At 42.7% G+C, this 19,184-nt stretch overlaps 1 protein-coding gene across 3 annotated transcripts in view; it reads right to left on the bottom strand.

The window, feature by feature from the left end:
- Positions 1-19,184, bottom strand: part of LOC137360996 (netrin receptor UNC5C-like) — a 347,807-nt gene that overhangs the window by 232,958 nt on the left and 95,665 nt on the right. The gene's annotated exons all lie outside the window — the stretch shown is intronic.

Below are 19,184 nucleotides of genomic sequence, written 5' to 3' on the forward strand. Positions count from 1 at the left end.
TCCAATCTTTCCTCATAGCTGCATCTTTCCAGTCCTGGCAACATCCTCGTAAATCTCCTCTGTACCCTCTCTAGTGCAATTACATCCTTTCTGTAATGAGGTGACCAGAACTGCACACAGTACTCAAGTTGTGGCCTAACCAATGAGTTATACAGTTCCAGCATAACCTCCCTGCTCTTGTAGCTATACCTCAGCTAATAAAGGAAAGGATTCCATATGCCTTCTTAACCACCTTATCAACAACCTGCCCTGCTACCTTCAGGGATCTGTGGACACGCACGCTAAGGTCTCTCACTTCATCTACACCTCAGTATTTTCCCATTAATCGCGTCATTTAGGGAGGGAGACTCTGATTAAAAATCTTAAATTTAAACATGTTTATTTAAAGAGAACCTTGAAGTAGTAAGAATTAGTGCAAATTGGCTGCTGGGTTTCCTACAACAGTGACTATACACTTCAAAAGTACTTCATGGACTGTAAAGTCCTTTGGGACATTCTGAAGTCTTGCAAGCTGCCATACGAATGCAGGTGTTTCCCTTTTCCTTTTTGGATACATACATGAAAAGAGTCTTCTGTCCAGAGTTAGAAATGTAAATGAATAGTGAACAGGGAAGAGAAAATTTCGATTCACTAAATATTTAAATTGAGGCAAGGTGAGTTTAAAGAGAGCCCCGTGGGGTCCACCAGAACCTGTGCCATTTGTAAACCAGGTTTGGCACTGCAGTGGATTTGTACCGCACATAGTGTTAAACTGAAGCAAACTGAGACTACAGCCTTCTGGGTGGGGACATCCTCACTCCAGATTGCTCCAATGTTATTTTGAATCTCGATCTGGATTTACAATGCAAGTTTCGTGCTCCCATGAAGTGGAAATTGCTTTGGACCAACACTAAACTTACAATATTAATGAAACCTGAGAACCACATATTAAAACCATTAGATATCATTTTAAAATCTAAAAAGAACAAGTGAATGACAATATAGGTGTTAAATACGTTGATATGGAAAGTATGCTTTCCTCATATCAGTACTTTACTGCAATGCCTATAAAGTAGCACTCCCAAAAACTGTAATTTATTTTCAATTGGAAGTCTGCTCCACAGATAAAACAACAGGTCAAATTTACACAAAGGCAAAATACTGCAGATGTTGGAAATCTGAAATAAAAACAGAATGCTTGGAATACTCAGCAGGTCTGGCAGCATCTGTGAAGACAGAAACAGAGTTAACATTTCAGGTCGATGAGCTTTTGTCAAAACTCGAAGAAGAAAGAGACATAACAGGTTTTAATCAAGTACAGAGGCAGGGAAATGGTTGGGGGGGGGGGGGGGTGCGGGGGAGGGCAGGGAAAGAACAAAAGAGAAGGTCTGTGATAGCGTAGAAGGCAAGAGAGATTAAATGACTAAAGAGCTGATGGTGAAAGGCAAAATGAGATGGTAATGGGACAATTTAAAAAAAAAAGATGAGTTTAGAGAAGGTTAGAAGAAGGCATTTTATGATTGACAGCCAGACTAGGTTTTTACAGAGCATGTCACGATTTGCTGCTCGTAAACTCCGTCCCACCCTCAGCTGTCCGGTTATGGAGAAGCTTGTGAGGTAAGTATGTTTTTTTTTATAAACATTAAAAATCACCAAACTTCTTCAATTTTATCTGAAGCAAAATATATACAAGGGCAACATATGTAAAATATATACATTTCTACCTGTTTGCAGTTCTGATGAAAGGTCATTGACCTGAAACGTTAACTCTGCTTCTCTCTCCACAGATGCTGCCAGACCTGCTGAGTATTTCCAGCATTTTCTGTTTTTATTACAAAGGCTTGTGAATTATGCAGTTATGTTTATTAAAGTAGCTATGTTTCCCATCCAAGCATCACTTGCAGTGAACCTTGCAGTAATAATAACTGATGTTACAGAGAAATACAGTAGACACTCAAATTAGTTTAATCTATTTTAAGCTTTTCATTGTTTGACCCTCTCCAGTATAAAATCTCTCATCCTAAACAAGTGTATCAGTCTGGCCTATAAATTTAAATAGTGAGGAAATGTTAAAGAAGTTGGACTTGTTTCAATTCGATGACAGATGGGTTCAAGGTGACCTAATTGAATTTAACAAGATTACAAAAGAAATTAATAAAATTCACTCCAAGCAAATTGATGACTGTATTGAAGGATTCATTTACAAGGGAGACCAGTTATTAATTGTCACAAGTAGAGCCAGACAGAACCTTTTCACCCAAGTGGTGACAGACCAAATTTAACACTATAGTCTCCAGTGCCTCACTCCACCCTGGTGAACTACGTTACCAGGGAAAGCCATTGGAGAGATGAGAATGTGGAACTTGCAAACACGTGGAGTAACTGAGGTGGTATAGACACACTTAAGGGGAATTTAGATTAGTATAGGAGGAAAAATGGACTGGAAGGGCATGCTGGTAGGGTGAGATAAAGCAGTGGAAGAGGATGCTCGTGTGGAGCTGTCATGCTAGGCCCCCACCTACCAAGAATGAGGCACATTCATTTTGACATGAACATTGATCTTAAACTGTTACTGGAGTGAAGAAAGGACTTGTTAAATAGATCAGCCATGGCTGGAAAAGACATTGCATATTAACAGACAGTGTTTCGAAGGACAAAGCAGCCATTCCCTGACACATTCAACGCACAATGGACTTTTGATCACTAGATGTTGAAGGTGGAGGTGCTTGCATTCCAGCTTGACTGCTACAATGGCCGAACACACAAACGGACATAGTCAAAACAGTTATTCACATGGCCAGCCTGCTGGGCAACCTGAGTTTTTTGAATTTGTACAAACAGTTTGGACAGCAAGCAGAATGCCCCTGGACTGAGAAGATCTCTCCTGGCTGGCTCGCCACAGCCTCTCCTGTCTGTCTGCTCCCATCTCTTTCTCACAAGCCTTTGAATCCACTGAAGACACATGAACCCCAAGACAGAAAAGTCTCCTACAGCGAACAAGGTTTAAGAAGAATACTGGGCCCCAACGAAAAGCAAGATCTACCTACAATCAAAGACTCTACAGTGAGCTTGAAGACCTGTAACAACAATCTTCAGATATTGCCTCAAACCTTTCCACTTTATTTTTCTTCTGCTCTTTTCTGTCTCTATTTGCATGTGTGTATTGCGTATGCATGCTAGCGTGGGCGCATCGTGAATCTGTAGGCGTCAACCGAATTAAAGTTTAAGTTTACGTTAAATAAATTTCAACTTTTCTTCTTCAAACCTAAGAAAACCTCCGTGTGTTGTTTTCTTTGCCTTATAATTGGAAAGCGGTGAACAACGATTCACCAAGGGGGTGCTAAAAACAGTGTGTTTAAAATTAAACCCTTTTACGGTAATAATAGGTGAAGTCTCAGAGGGACCCCTAAACACCTTTCTCACCTGGTCGTAACAGGAGCATAAACTGAATGGCCTGTTTGAGTGTTGCAAATTCTGCATGATTCTACATAAGGAGTCAGTACAGATATGTTCAAGAGGTAAATGAACATGTTTCTGCAGAAAATTGGATACTGGGATGTGGTACAAAGGTGGGTATGTGGGATATGATCTATGGAAAGGGGAGTATTCAGTGCAGCGGGCTACAATCTGGCAGAATGGATTGTCCAACTGTTGTAGAATCTGCCCAAGTTTCAGTCCATCGACTTCAATGATCTGAAAATGAAGTGGGCTTTAAAACAGGTGGGTGACCAGCTCCACTAGATTAGCACCCACCCAATCAAGATGAAAATTTACCCCATGGTCTCTTCCTATTCCTAAGTATTATATCCTAACATGATTTAAGAAGGGACAAGGGGGCATATTGCCTGTATGTTTAATCAAACTTTAAGCATTTTACAGCCCCTCGCTTTACATAATTTGTAGGACTTATAACAGACTTATTCATCAAAGACACTAATTAGGTCAATAATGGAAATGTGGGAAATGCAACATCTACCTTTACAAAGGTTAGAGACGATAATTATAGTGCTTTTAGGCACAATGCATATTAAAGTGTTATTCTAATTTACAGAGATTGCTTTGATTATGAGGCACATTTCCCTTTTAATTTCCAGACTGTAAATGACTATTATCCAGTTCAAGCATTATAAGAAATATCACTACGTTTTTTTATACCTCAGATAATCCAAGGCATTACTAACAGAGTGCTGAACTGTCTGCAAGACAATTGGAAATGCATACAGTGGGTCATTCCATTTGTGTCCCATTGTTGCTTCTCGTTGCTGCATTGAGACAAGCTGTTGGGAAGCAACATATCTTAGAGAGAGAGAGACACACACACATACATACACACGGGATTGGATAAAAGGCAAGAGATAATGTCAAATGCTCATGCGATCTCATCAAGCCTTAAAAGAGCAATCATGTGCACCAAAGTTAATATAAATCAGCAGCCATATCACTTTTAAGAATGCAACATTTTGCTTCACATTGAACTGAATGACTGATAATCTGAAACGAAAGCTATTGTCTTTGCTTGGCATTACCAAACCAACCGCCAAACGAATCAAAATCAAATCCTAAAGTAAAATCAAAATACTGCAGATGCTGGAAATCTGAAATAAACACTGAAAGTGCAGGAAATACTCAGCAGGTCTGGCAGCATCTGTGGAGAGAGAAACAGAGTTTCAAATCTGTGGCCTTTTCTCGGAACTGGAAAAAGGTAGAAATGTATATATTTTATATATATTGCCCATGTATATATTTTTGCCCCAGATAAAATGGAAGAAGTTTGGAGATTTAAGTTGTTTAAATGTTTATAAAAAGAAATAATAAACTCACAGGCTTCTCCATAACTGGACAGCTGAGGGTGGGGCAGAGTTTACCAGCAGCAGAAAATGACACGCTCTGTGAAAACCTAGTCTGGTTGTCAATCAGAAAATATCTTCCCACCTTCTCTAAACACATCTTTTTTTCTGTAATTTTTCCACTACCACCCCCTTTTGCCTTTCACCGTCATCCCTTTTGTCATTTAATCTCTCCTGCCTTCTCCCCTATCACAGAACTCTTCTTCTGTTCTTTTCTCCCCTCCCCCTTTTCCCTGCCTCTGCATTTGATTAAAATGTTATGTTTCTAACGTCTTCGAGTTTTGACAAAAGGTCATCGACCTGAAATGTTAACTCTGTTTCTGTTTCCACAGATGCTGCCAGACCTGCTGCGTATTTCCACCATTCTCTGTTTTTATATCAAAATCAAATCTCCCATTTCTCTGAATCACACAGATAGTTTTATATGAAGTCCCGTGAACAGTTTTGGATTGAAAACTTTGTGCATTCTGACACTCATTTATTCTTACTGTTGTTGTGACTCCCTGTAGCTTTTCCCAACTTCAGTTCTCCAGGCAGAGGTGAGAGGTGACCAGTCTGCTTACCAAGCCTCTACCAACCTCATCCGACAGTCACTGGAGGCAGTGTGAGATGTGCCTATGGGTAGATTGCATCTAGCTTTCAGCAACCATCCTATAGAATGCCCTGGCACCTTCACCTAATACCAAAGTCATCTTCTAACTCTGTACTTTAGTTTGATGGCTGTCAGGCTGCTGAACATTGCCAGTTTCTCAAGTGGACTTTATCACCCTGCTACAGCAATCTTTCAGGAAACAAGTGTAACTTGAAATTTATGAAGGCAATTGATGCATATTAGGAAATGGAATATTTCTATACATGTAGAACTCAATCTTGCTTCCCTAAGCTTTGCCATAAGTAAGCATTTATACTGGATTCTTCCACAAGCCATTTACAATTTATCCTACTGTGCACTTCTTTTGCCATGGTGGTAAAGAAAATTATTAAAATTGGAAAACCCCACATGTTATGTACACTGTAACTAGTTTATTTACAAACTGCCAATTAAAGCTCTTGTTACACTTACAGACTAGCACATTAAATAAATCCAATTCAATCATGCCACCCACATTGGAATGACTGCAGTATAACACTCTGACCAAATCACTCATAATATTTCCATCTTTGCCTCATCAAATTTTTGCGAATCCCTTTGGGTTTTTTCTACATTAAAGGCACGACATAAATGCTTATGTTGTAGCTTGTCATCTTCCGCCATGTGTTCAAATCTCTCCATGGCCTCACCCTCCCTGTAACCTCCTCCAGCCCTACTGCCTTCTGACATCCTTTAGCCATCTCAGTCCCAAGCTCTGGAATCTCCTTCCCAAGTCTCTCCACCCTCTTTTAAAGTAATAATTGCTAGTAATATCATAAGACACCTGATCAGGATAGCCCCATGGGATCTTTTACATATACCCGCGAGGGAAGGCAGAGCTTCAGTTGAGTGGCACAAGCAGCACTGCCACAGTCCCTCAATACTGCATTGGCAAACCAGCTGAGATTTTATACTCAGGTCTCTGGAGTGGGACTTGAACCCACAACCGTCTGATTCAAAGTTATGAGTGCTACCCATTGAGCCAAGTAGGTCTGTTGTACCCTACCTACCCTGCAGAGCAGGACATGAATTCCTAATATAACAGTATAACAGCATACTAAACAGAACAGGAACGCAAGTGGTGGATTTGAGGTTGAGCGGAGTGGGGTGGGGGTTGTGGGGGAGAGGGCAGTGGTGGGAATATCTACCTTTAATACTTGCATTTGATAAAAGCCCTTCACCAGCTATTGTTTCTGCAATTGCCTGCATGGTGAACTAGTGGCCACTCTCCAAAGTCGTGCAAACAGCAGAAAAGGATAAATACTTGAAAAGGAAAAGATTGCAGGGTTGTGGGGAAAGAGCAAGGGGTGTGGGACTAACTGGATAGCTCTTTCAAAGAGCTGGCACAGGCACAGTGGGCTGAATGGCCTCCTTCTGTGCTGCATCATTCCATGATTCTATGAAGCAGGGTCGACACTAAGGCTGCTGATGAATTGCAGAAAACTGTACATCCTAAAGTGTCTCAGAACATTTCAATGGGGCTGTCAATCAGTATCAGTATAGTGTTGCATGTCAATGTGTTTCCTCTGTATCTTTGTTCTTCTAAACCCATGACAGAATTCCTTATCTCAAAAGAAAGTCTCCTTTGCAAGGTTAATTTGAAAACTGCAATCAAAATTAAAAAAATGTTTCACTTAATGTAAATAAATGAGGTCAAATGGATCAGTCAATGCTCATCCCAGAGAAAGCGTTAACATGAAAAAAAATCTCCCTGAAGAGAGTACAGAGCAATCTCCAGCTTTCTCTCTCTCCCCACTGTAGCACATAAAATATTAAGAGCCAATTTTCAGCTGCACCTCCATCACTGCCATTATCATCCCACACGTCCGGAGGTGATAATGGACTCAGCATATCGCAGGCCCACTCAGTGACTGCACACTGGAGGCTTCTTCACATCAGGGACCTTGATGTGCAAGGGTGGCTCCAGATGGACACTTCTGTTGTTTTGCCGGCAGCAACGGTTAATTCACTGGAAGGAGGGGGAGAGAAACAGGCCTTAAATCCAACACCTAAATTAAATGCACTTCCGAGTGTTCTGTTAGAACTGTGAGGCACTGTCCATGTAAAGACAACAATGAAACACCACCCTGCACATGATCGACAGAAAATAGAATTTTCATCTCCAAGGTGATTGAAGAATGTTGGATCCTTTTTCCTTTGTGACCTCTCAGATTGCCCGACAACTATTAAAAGAGTAAAGATTTATTGAATTTTTCACTTTCAATGAGTGACAGCATCCGCAATCTTTCAAAGACATTCTACTTTATTATATGTCTGTCACACACACATATGCGCGTGAACACATATCCACGGGGGGGGGGGGGGGGGGGGAATTTTATGCTTTTCCCCCACCCCTCACCGGTGGGTTTGGAGGAGGGGAGAGCATATAATCAGGTGAGATAGTGGTGGGGCTGGGGAATCCCGCCATTTTCCTGCCTCACTTTCCTGACTTACAAGTGGCCTGCGTCCCTCACCTCCGGTGAGACCAGTACCGGCAGCAGCCACCGCCTCTGCAGTGGCGCTGCTCAGTTAAAGAGCTGCCAGCCTCTGAATGGCCAGCAGCTCTCAGCAGGTGGGTCTGTTGCCAGGGTCTTTGATCCCGGGGAACGGCTGCTGCTGTCCGTTTAACTGCCTAATTGGCATATAGTCCGCACGGCCTTCCCCAGAGAAAGCAATGCGGGGTTCTCACCGGCGCCTTAGCTGGTGGTCGATAAAATCCTGGCCGCAGGTGTACACGTGTAAACACAGTCACACGTGCACATAGCCAAAACATGGGTGTGCAATGTATGCTGTTCACATGCAGTGAAACCTCACCGTAACAAAGAGCAAAAATGCCAGAAACATGTAGCCTGTCAGTCGGCACCTACAAAAAAAATCTGCTCGTTTCTGAAATGTTCTAGTTTTTGATCTCAGATTTTCTCCTGTCTTTTGTTCTACCTCACTTCCAACTGTTAGTAAAAACACCTTTGTTTACAGCACCTGATTGAGTTCGAGGGACTTGCCAAATTTCAGTTGGCTACCATGGAACCATTGGTGGTTCTTTGGGTTGGCATGGTGCAGATACTGGATGTTCAGGAGACTCACTAAGTCGGGAGGCTGGATTCTGCTCCCTGTGAGGATTCTGCAAGGATGTAGGGCATTATCAGGCTCTGGATGGAGACCCACTTGCACCGATTTCCATAAGGCCTTCATTTGTGTTACTGCTGCCTCATGCAGCTGCCACAAAGATGCTGAAAGCTATGAAAGGACACAGCTCATGGGGTTTATTCCTGTAAATGTAATCAGATTCCCGTCCAGACCTAGCTGGATCCATTAGCTGGCTAGCGCGAGCGGATGTGGGAATTCCGGTGGAGAGCAGTGCAAAATAGGCTGTCAGCTCGTTATCACTTGTTTTACACTATCACACCATCAAGAGCGACCTCAGTGTGTGGATTCTATATAGGACAAATAAGAATGCCACTGGTGTGCAATTCTCAATAGGTTGAGATTGTGAGAAATGGTTTCCATGCAGACTGGTTCCAACCAGAAAGGAAGAAGAAAGGAAGGCCAGAAGAAAAGAATGAAGGAAAAAAATTGCTTTATGTATTACCTTTCATGACCTCAGGCCATTCCAAAGTGCTTCACAGCCAAAGAAGTAGTTTTTGAAATGTAGTCACAGTTGTAATGCGCACAGCAAGCTCCCATAAACAGCAGTGAGATAATGACCATATAATCTGTTTTAATAGTGCCACAGGATCTTTTGTGTCCACCTGAGAATGCAGACCTTGGTTTACATCTCATGTAAATGATGGCACTTCCGATAGGCCATTGCAGAGGGCATTTAAGAGTCACATGTAGGCCTGACCGGGTAAGGATGGCAGATTTCCACCCCTAAAGGATATTAGTGAACCAGATGGGTTTTTACAACAATTGACAATAGTTTCATAGTCACCATTAGACTAACTTTTAAAAAAAAAATTCCAGATTTTTATTAATTGAATTCAAATTTCATTATCTGAGAAGGTGGGATTTGAACCCATGTCTCCAGAGCATTAGCCTGGTCCTCCAGATTACTAGCCCAGTGACATTACCACTACGCCACTGCCTCCCCCAACGGAACTGCCAGGGGCCTTGTTACGACTGGTTTCCCAGAAGAACTATTAGAAACTATCAAACCATCAATGTTCACCACCGTCATGGAGATGCAGGCACAGAACAGAAAAACTAGCCTTGGTTTTAAATTCACCTCAAATTTACTTTTGAAATTAGCACTGTACATTTTTCCAAACAACCCAAGTAAAAAAGGGATTAGAGTACGACAAGGAATCTCTCAAAAATATTATAAACTATCACTGACATGTAGCGAAGTCTTCCATCCCTCGGTGATTTAAATCCATTAGTCCATCTCGAGGGAAAGGTTGCACTCCTACTTACAGGGTTAAGCATGATTTTTCAGCTAAGCATTCTGTCTGATCACACTCCAATTGGAGTGTAGGCTGGTGACAGCCTCAGATGCTACGTAAGTTCCAGTTCTGAGACAGACGCACAAAGCTACAGAAGCAACAGAGCACGCAGCCAGTTCTGATTAAGGTTTTGTGGTATCGCAGGATCATACAGCACAGAAGGAGGCCATTCAGCCCATCATGTCTGTAACAACTCTTTGAAAGAGCTGTCCAATTAGTCCCATTCCACTGCACTTTTCCTGTAGCTCTGCAAATTTCTCCTGTTCGAGTATGTACTTAATTCCCTTTTAAAAATTACTACAGATCTGCTTCCATCGCCCTTTCAGGCAGTTCAGTCCAGATCACAACAACTCGCTGCGTAAAAAAAATTCTCATCTCTCCTTCTGGTTCTTTTGCCAATTATCTTAAATCTGTCTCCTCTGTTACCAACCATCCTACCAGTGGGAATAGTTTCCCCTTATTTACTCTATCAAAACCCCTTCCTGTGCTTGGCAACTGTTGGTCCTGATTTATAAACTGTGATAATTGAGCAAATGTCATTCAGTCACACAGTGGCAACACACTGATGGAAAGAAAGACAGATTTGCATTTATATAGCACCTTTCACAACCTCAAGATGTCCCAAAGTGCTTTACAGTCAATGAAGCTAATGTTGTGACATATCACGAAAAAAGAAAATTGTGGGGTAAACTTTAAGAGCTCCCCATCCCAGTGCATAGCCTTGTGCAGCCAAAAGGCATTTCGGGAACTTGGGGGTAGGGGTCAGAATGTGCCTGTCGAGGTCCGTACAGTATCAGTTCACTAATGTGCTAGGAGATTGAAGTCACACAGCAAGAATTTCCTTCAGGGGCGTTCTCACAATCAATCGGCTTAACTTTGTCGGATTAGGGGGATCCCAGATATGGCAGTAAACAGATATTCCTCCAACCTCCTGTCGAGGGTACAGTGATCAATCAGGAATCATAGAATCATACAGCACAGAAGGAGGTCATTTGGCCCATTGTGCCTGTGCTGGGAGAACTACATCACCACCCCCCCAGAAAACATTGATATCACAATGGCATCATCTTCAATTATAACAACAACAGAAATCCTTATGTAAATAATGTCTCCTACAGTTAGAACCTTACAAGTGTTAGAAATGGATGATGACATACGATAAATACTTCAACTTGCAACTACTTCTAAAAGAGAATCAGATAAAGGAGGAATGTTGAAAGGTATCAGGAGGGGGCAGGAGAGTGAAATTGGACTCGGTGACATGTGTGGAGCTAAACAGACTTACTGAAAGCAAATGGCCTGTTTCGATGTAGTAACTTTCTATGATACTGTGTCACAGTAACCTATTTGCAGCTTTTGTCCCTTGTGAGCTATCTCCTCAGCCTCAGTCATGGAGATATATTTATCATATATATAGTAACTGGGCAGGAGATATCCGCAGTGCGTCAAACATCAATCAAAATCACTTCTGGTGACAGCAGTACGTCTCCTTGAACTGAAGATCCTATATGTAACCACCCTTCCAATGAACTTTCAACCTTCCTGCAAACTCTTACAAGTTTAATAAATATTTTATGCCACAAGCTGTTTTCTTTCAAGGTCGCTGGGAGTTAAAATGGCTTTTTGCATTCAGACATGAAATTTATTAACAATTCCTCCAAAGTTTTGACAAAAAGCTCAGCCACCTTAAATAGCTGCACAAATATTGAAGATAGCGTTAAAAAAGGACCTGAATAATAGACCCAACACAAGTGTCTGGAAAAGCTTTTTTGCTTGACCATCTCCCGAGACTACAAGATCATATTCAGGCTGATTGGAGTGGAATTCAACCTCTTGATGTTTATATGTCCCACTGCTTTGAGTTAGTTGAGGTGGTAATGGGCAGGATTGAACTTTTGGGGTGGTCTCTACACTCTTGAAGACCAAAACAAGAAGGGCCAGGTATTTAACATTAAAAATGCAAACAAAGCACTTGTGTCATTTCCAGAGGAATAAAATGAAAAAGCAAAGAAGTTATGTGAAACTTGTATAGAATCTTAGTTTGACCATATTTGGAATAGAGTGTACAGTTCTGGTCTTCATATTATAAAAAATGATATAGGGATATTGGAGAAGGTTCAAAAAAACATTTATATGGATGATACCAGAATTGAGAGGTTATAACTATCAGGAAAGATTGAACAGGCTGGGTCTCCTTTCTCCAGAAAAGAGAAGGCTGAGGGGTGACTTATGAGATTAAAATAACAAATGGGTTTGATAAGGTAGATGTAGAGAAGACATTTCTGCTTGTGCGAGAATCCAAACTAGGGGTCATATATATAAAATAGTCATCAGTAAGTTTAAAAAAGGAATTCAGGAAAGTGGTTAGAATTTGGAACTTGCCACCACATGGAGTAGTTGAAGCAAATGGCATAGATACCTTTAATGGAAGCATAGGAACATAACAATCACATATGAAATAGGAGCTGGAGATGGTCATTTGGCCCATTGAACCTGCTCTGCCATTCAATAAGATCATGGTTGACCTTCAACCTCAACTGCACTTTTTCACCCTATCCCCATATCCCTTGAGATAAAAACAAGAAATGCTGGGACCACTCAGCAGGTCGGGCAGCATCTGTGGAAAGAGAAGCAGAGTTAACGTTTCGGGTCAGTGACCCTTCTTCGGAACTAGCAAATATTAGAAATGTCAAAGGTTATAAGCAAGTGAGCCGGGGGTGGGGCAAGAGATAACAAAGAAGAAGGTGTAGATTGGACAAGGCCACATAGCTGACCAAGAGGTCATGGAGCAAAGGCAAACAATATGTTAATGGTGTGTTGAAAGACAAAGCATTAGTACAGATAGGGTGTTAACGAACTGAAGATTGAGCAGCAGCAAGTACAAACATGAAAAAAAACAGTGGGTAAGCAAACTGAACAAACTACAATGAAATGAAATAAACAAAAGAAAAAAATTGTTAAAAATGTAAAAACGAAAAAAGAAAAAAGAACTAAAAATAAAAGTAAAATGGGGGGCCCATCATGCTCTGAAATTATTGAACTCAATGTTCAGTCCGGCAGGCTGTAGTGTGCCTAATCGGAAAATGAGATGCTGTTCCTCGAGCTTGCGTTGATGCTCACTGGAACACTGCAGCAAGCCCAGGATAGAGATGTGAGCATGAGAGAAGGGGGGAGTGTTGAAATGGCAAGCAACCGGAAGCTCAGGGTCCTGCTTGCGGACTGAGCGGAGGTGTTCTGCAAAGCGGTCACCCAGTCAGCGTTTGGTCTCCCCAATATAGAGGAGACCACATTGTGAGCAGCAAATACAGTATACTACATTGAAAGAAGTACAAGTAAATCGCTGCTTCACCTGAAAGGAGTGTTTGGGGCCTGGGATAGTGAGGAGAGAGGAGGTAAATGGGCAGGTATTACACCTCCTACGATTGCAGGGGAAGGTGCCATGGGACGGGGATGAGGTGGTGGGGGTAATGGAGGAGTGGACCAGGGTGTCGCTGAGGGAACAATCCCTTCGGAATGCTGACAGGGGAAGGGAGGGGACGATGCGTTTGGTAGTGGCATCATGCTGGAGGTGGCGGAAATGGTGGAGGATGATCCTTTGGATATGGAGGCTGATCTGTCTAAAAATCTACCAATCTCTGCATTGAACGTACTCAATGACTGAGCATCCACACCCTTCTGGGTAGAGAATGCCAAACCCTCTTAGTGACGAAACTTCTCATCTCAGTCTTAAATGGCCAATCCCTTATCCTGAGACTATCACCCCTTGTTCTAGACTCTCCACCCAGGGGAAACAGCTTTTCAGCATCTATCCTTTCATGCCCACTAAGAATTTTACACCTGGTATAAGCTAGATAAGCACACGATGGAGAAAGGAATAAAGAATAGGTAGATAGGGTGAGGTGAAATAGGGTGGAAGTGCATAAACATCAACATAGACCAGTTGAGCCAAATGGCCCATTTCTGTGATGTAACTTCTATGTACTTCTATATAATATTAGTTATTCAGCCTGAGGCCTAACAGCAAGCTACAAATCTGCTGGCCATAGGTGGAAGATTTCAGTCGAACTAAGACGGCAGTCAATAATGTAATCCCATCTCCACTTGCAAATCTTCAGTAAGAGAAACTGACAATTTGCTGTATAAATTGCACAGAATACCAAGGAAATGAAAATCAGATTCCCATAGGTATAACATATAGGAGACATCAAAAATCATTTTGAACTGATTTTTTTTGGACGACTACAAAAACAAGACAAATACTTGTTAAAACTCACTTTTGTTTGTGATTGAAAGTCTATGACAGGTTTTATGAGCAGCATGTCATGACCAATCATGCAGCATGATTTAGTATGTCCACTTGTGAGACTGACTGTAACCCGCTCATCAGTTCTTCACTTGTGAGTGCCCTCATTAGCCTCGTAAGTGGAAAATTTAAATCACTGGCTGGACAAAACTTCGCTGCGGTGAGATATAGCATCAAACCAATAGATTTGTTGGCTTGTTAAAACTTGTGCCAGCTCACTTTAAAATTAATTAGGCTCTTCCTTCCAAGAGTTAAAATGGAAAGTGAAACTAAACCAAGCATTTTGCATCACTGTGGGTGAGGAAAGCCTCAGACTTAAATTTACAACTCAGAGGCAGTCCTTTTGGCTGCAAGCTACTGTCTACCAGGAACATGGCAAAAATATTCGGAATACTATTCACATGGAACACATCTCTCACTCGAACTAATGGGTGTGGCATGGACATATTGGAACAGAACTGGAAAAGTGAAACAGAGGGAAAGGTGGGAGGTGGAGCCAGGCAACATAAATTAGACAGGGTTTTGAAACAGAGTACTGACGAAGAAATGAGGTTAAGCTATCTGTTACTTCAATGCTTGAGGTTTTTTTGTTGTATCTGTTTATGACTGTATCACGCAATTCATAATCTTTGTTGTATTGCTAGCTCAGTTCAGATCTGGGTTCCAAACACTCAACACTATTTAAAAAGGGAGGTAGAGAGAAAGCTGGGAATTATAGGCCAGTCAGCCTGACATCGGCAGTGGGGAAAATTCTAGAGTCCATTATCAAAGATTTTATAACAGAGCACTTAGAGAACAGTGGTAGAATCGAGCAGGGTTGGCATGGATTTACGAAAGGGAAATCATGCTTGACAAATCTACTAGAATTCTTCAAGGATGTAACTAGTAGAGTTTTTGAGGGGGAGCTAGTGGATGTGGTTTATTTCGACTTTCAGAAGGCTTTCGACAAAGTCCCACAAAAGAGATTAGCATGTAAAATTAAAGCGCATGGGATTGGGGGTAGTGTATTGCAATGGATAGAAAATTGGTTGGCAGCCAGGAAAAAAAGAGTAGGGATAAATGGGTCTTTTTTCGAATGGCAGGCAGTGACTAGTGGGGTACCGTAAGGATCGGTGCTAGGACCCCAGCTATTCACAATATATATTAATGATTTAGATGAAGGAACTAAATGTAATATCTCCAAATTTACAGATGACACAAAACCGGGTAGGAGGGGGATGCAGAGAGGCTTCAGGGTGATTTGGACAAGTTGAGTGAGTGGGCTAATGCATGGCAGATGCAGTATAATGTGGATAAATGTGAGGTTATCCACTTTGGTAGCAAAAACGGGAAGGCAGATTATTATCTGAACGGCTATAAACTGAGAGAGGGGAATATGCAGCGAGACCTGAGTGTTCTCGTACACCAGTCACTGAAGGTAAGCATGCAGGTACAACAGGCGGTAAAAAAGGCAAATGGTATGTTGGCCTTCATAGCGAGAGGATTCGAGTACAGGAACAGGGATGTCTTGCTGCAATTATACAGGGCCTTGGTGAGGCCACACCTGGAATATTGTGTGCAGTTTTGGTCTCCTTATCTGAGGAAGGATGTTCTTGCTATAGAGGGAGTGCAGTGAAGGTTTACCAGACTGATTCCTGGGATGGCGGGACTGAAGTATGAGGAGAGATTGAGTCGGTTAGGATTATATTTGCTGGGGTTCAGAAGAGTGAGAGGGGATCTCACAGAAACCTATAAAATTCTAACAGAACTTAACAGGGTAGAACATAGAACATAGAACAGTACAGCACAGTACAGGCCCTTCGGCCCACGATGTTGTGCCGAACCTTTAACCTACTCTAAGATCAAACTAACTACCTACCCTTCATTCTACTATCATCCATGTACCTATCCAAGAGTCGCTTAAATGCCCCTAATGTATCTGCTTCTACTACCACCGCTGGCAGCGCATTCCACGCACCCACCACTCTCTGTGTAAAGAACCTACCTCTGACATCTTCCCAAAACCTTCCTCCAATCACCTTAAAATTATGCCCCCTGGTGATAGCCCTTTCCACCCTGGGAAAAAGTCTCTGACTATCCACTCTATCTATGCCTCTCATCATCTTGTACCCCTCTATCAAGTCACCTCTCATCCTTCTTCGCTCCAATGAGAAAAGCCCTAGCTCCCTCAATCTTTCTTCATAGGACATGCCCTCCAGTCCAGGCAGCATCCTGGTAAATCTCCTCTGCACCCTCTCTAAAGCTTCCACATCCTTCCTATAATGAGGTGACCAGAACTGAACACAATATTCCAAGTGTGGTCGAACCAGGGCTTTATAGAGCTGCAGCATAACCTCACGGCTCTTAAACTCAATCCCCCTGTTAATGAAAGCCAACACACCATACGCCTTCTTAACAACCCTATCAACTTGGGTGGCAACTTTGAGCGATCTATGGACATGGACCCCAAGATCCCTCTGTTCCTCCACACTACCAAGAATCATGTCTTTAAGCCTGTATTCCACATTCAAATTCGACCTTCCAAAATGAATCACTTCACACTTTTCCAGGTTGAACTCCATCTGCCACTTCTCAGCCCAGCTCTGCATCCTGTCAGTGTCCCGTTGCAACCTACAACAGCCTTCCACACTATCCACAACTCTAGCAACCTTCGTGTCATCGGCAAACTTGCTAACCCAGCCTTCCACTTCCTCATCCAAGTCATTTATAAAAATCACAAAAAGCAGAGGTCCCAGAACAGATCCTTGTGGAACACTACTGGTCACCGAGCTCCATGCTGAATACTTTCCATCTACTACCACCCTCTGACTTCTGTGGGCCAGCCAATTTTTGTATCCAGATAGCCAACTTTCCCTGAATCCCATGGCTCCTTACTTTCTGAATGAGCCTACCATGGGGAACCTTATCAAACGCCTTGCTAAAATCCATATACACCACATCCACTGCTCTTCCTTCATCAATGTGTTTTGTCACATCTTCAAAGAATTCAGTAAGGCTTGTGAGGCATGACCTGCCCCTCACAACACCATGCTGACTGTCTCTAATCAAACCATGCTTTTCCAAATAATCATAAATCCTGTCTCTCAGAATCCTCTCCAATAATTTGCCCACTACCGACGTAAGACTGACTATTCTATAATTCCCAGGGTTATCCCTATATCCTTTCTTGAACAAGGGAACAACATTTGCCACCCTCCAATCATCCGGTACTACTCCAGTGGACAGTGAAGACGCAAAGATCATCGTCAAAGGCGCAGCAATCTCTTCCCTCGCTTCCCGTAATATCCTTGGGTATATCCCATCTGGCCCCGGGGACTTATCTGTCCTCATATCATTCAAAATTTCCAGCACATCCTCCCTCTTAACCTCAACCTGTTCGAGCATATCAGCCTGTTCCACGCTGTCCTCACAAACGACCAGGTCCCTCTCACTAGTGAATACTGAAGCAAAGTATTCATTTAGGACCTCCCCTACCTCCTCCGACTCCAGGCACAAGTTCCCTCCACTCTCCCTGATCGGCCCTACCCTCACTCTGGCTATCCTCTTGTTCCTCACATCAGTGTAGAACGCCTTGGGATTTTCCTTAATCCTACCCGCCAAGAATTTTTCATGTCCCCTTCTAGCTCTCCTAAGTCCATTCTTCAGTTCCTTCCTGGCTACTTTGTAACCCTCTAGAGCCTTGTCTGATCCTTGCTTCCTCAACCTTAAGTAAGCTTCCTTCTTCCTCTTGACTGGCTGTTCCACATCTCTTGTCATCCAAGGTTCCTTCACCCTACCATCCCTTCCTTGCCTCATCGGGTCAAACCTATCCAGCAGTCGCAGCAAGTGCTCCCTAAACAACCTCCACATTTCTGTTGTGCATTTCCCTGAGAACATCTGTTCCCAATTTATGCTCCCCAGTTCCTGCCTAATAGCATTGTAATTCCCCCTCCCCCAATTAAATATTTTCCCATCCCGTCTGCTCCTGTCCCTCTCCATGACTATAGTAAAGGTCAGGGAGTTGTGATCACTATCACCAAAATGCTCTCCCACCGAGAGATCTGCCACCTGGCCTGGTTCATTGCCAAGCACCAAGTCCAACATAGTCTCACCTCTAGTCGGCCTATCTACATACTGAGTCAGGAAACCTTCCTGGACACACCTGACAAAAACTGCTCCATCCAAACTATTTGCACTAAGGAGGTTCCAATCAATATTAGGGAAGTTGAAGTCACCCATGACAACAACCCTGTTACTTCTGCACCTTTCCAAAATCTGCCTCCAATCTGTTCCTCCGTGTCTCTGTTGCTATTGGGGGGTCTATAGAAAACTCCCAACAAAGTGACTGCTCCTTTACTGTTTCTGACTTCCACCCATAATGACTCAGTAGACAAACCCTCCTCGACGACCTCCCTTTCTGCAGCTGTGATGCTATCCCTGATTAGCAATGCCACTCCCCCACCTCTTTTACCTCCCTCCCTATTCCTTTTGAAACATCTAAACCCCGGAACATCCAACATCCATTCCTGCCCCTGTGATATCCACGTCTCCGTAATGGCCACAACATCGTAGCTCCAAGTACTGATCCATGCTCTAAGTTCATCACCCTTATTCTTGACACTTCTTGCGTTAAAATAGACACACTTCAACCCATCATACTGGCTGCAACTTTGCCCTGTCAATTGTCTAACCTTCCTCACAGACTCCCTGCACTCTGTATCTGCCTGTTCAACAGCTACCCCATCCACTGATCCGTGACTCCGGTTCCCATCCCCCTGCAGAAAGGATGTTCCCGATGCAGAAAGGATGTTCCCGATGGTGGGGGAGTCCAGAACCAGGGTTCATGGTCTAAGGATACGAGGTAAACATTTCAGGACTGAGATGAGGAGAAATTTCTTCACCCAGAGAGTGGTGAGCCTGTGGAATTCAGTACCACAGAAAGCAGTTGAGGCCAAAACATTGTATGTTTTCAAGAAGGAGTTAGATATAGCTCTTGGGTCTAA

This window comes from Heterodontus francisci, chromosome 1 (assembly GCF_036365525.1).
Source record: "Heterodontus francisci isolate sHetFra1 chromosome 1, sHetFra1.hap1, whole genome shotgun sequence".
NCBI lineage: Eukaryota > Metazoa > Chordata > Chondrichthyes > Heterodontiformes > Heterodontidae > Heterodontus > Heterodontus francisci.